This window comes from Gigantopelta aegis, chromosome 8 (assembly GCF_016097555.1).
Source record: "Gigantopelta aegis isolate Gae_Host chromosome 8, Gae_host_genome, whole genome shotgun sequence".
NCBI lineage: Eukaryota > Metazoa > Mollusca > Gastropoda > Neomphalida > Peltospiridae > Gigantopelta > Gigantopelta aegis.
The window spans coordinates 64,446,381-64,447,732 of NC_054706.1; the positions used below are offsets into that span (position 1 = coordinate 64,446,381).

General features: G+C 37.8%; 1 non-coding gene across 1 annotated transcript; it reads right to left on the reverse strand.

Annotated features, from left to right (window-relative positions):
* Window positions 1-247: 247 nt before the first annotated feature.
* On the reverse strand, window positions 248-320 carry Trnaf-gaa. The gene has a single exon. It is a non-coding gene; the product is annotated as a tRNA-Phe (tRNA).
* Window positions 321-1,352: the final 1,032 nt, after the last annotated feature.

Below are 1,352 nucleotides of genomic sequence, written 5' to 3' on the forward strand. Positions count from 1 at the left end.
CAACCTACCTATCTATTCGTAAGCTCTTTGTACGTGGTGTCCTCCGGGCGTATGTATTTTAATGTTTGAATATAGTAGTATCCTATTTGCATTTTCTTCACTTGAAATGTTGGGGAGGATATAACAATGAAATTAATTTTAATTAAAAAGATTAATAAAAAGCAACAAAACTATAACAAACTAACAGCAATGAAAAAAATCTATAAGCAAAAAAAATTGGTCGACCGCCAGAGTCCGACTTGCTCTGTGCCGGAACCCGGGATTGAACCGGGGGCCTTTAGATCTTCAGTCTAACGCTCTCCCAACTGAGCTATTCCGGCCGACACTTTCTATCGTTAAAAATAGCTATATAAACAAGACTACGTTGTTTTTCTATATAGTCAAGGTCTAGGTCATTTTATTAATTTACATTCTGTACAGTACTAGGTAATCGATAATATAGCCATTAAATACTATACACTTATTTAATTTCTCTACATTAGTTTCGTCTTATGATCGATATTGTTACCAACAGCTGAGACCGGCAATTTATTCTTTATGGTTTTGCCAGGTGCGCACCGAACCATTGTGGGTGGGACACGCTGAAAATGGAGAATGGTTAGGGATGTTCCATCATCCAACTGGGGGAAATCGATCACATAGGAGGGGGCCAGAGGCAGTTATTTTCAATTTAATATAATTTACATGAGCGTACAAAGGATTTTGAAAAGGGGGGTTCCAAAATAGATTGCAGAGATATTGGGCATATATTTCTATGTTGAGTTTTGAAAAGGGGGGTTCCAAAATAGATTGCAGAGATATTGGGCATATATTTCTATGTTGAGTAAATATAATAATGTCAGATATATTAAATTATAAAAAAGGCGATTTCAGTGTGGGGGGGGGGGGGGGGGTAGTCGAACCCATCGACCCCCCCCTATGTACGCCCATGATTTATATTATTAATCATTATTTATACGCACCACCCACAAAAATAAATCTTTATTTAAACCAAGAAGACATAGCCATTATGATTATAAAATAATATATAATTTCGGTGCAGCCCCCACCCCCATCTTCCCCGTTACCAATTCTGGAACAGCCTTTAATATAACAAATGCGGTTACAGTTTGTTTTTGTTTAACGACTCCTCTAGAGCACACTGATTTATTAATCATCGGCTATTGGAAAGAAAAAAAAGAAATCTTTCATTTAACGACGCACTCAACACATTTTATTTACGGTTATATGGCGTCAGACATGGTTAAGGACCACACAGATTTGGAGAAGAAACCTGCTGTCGCCATTACATGGGCTACTCTTTCCGATTAGCAGAAAGGGATCTTTATTTGCGCTTCCCACAGGCAGGATAG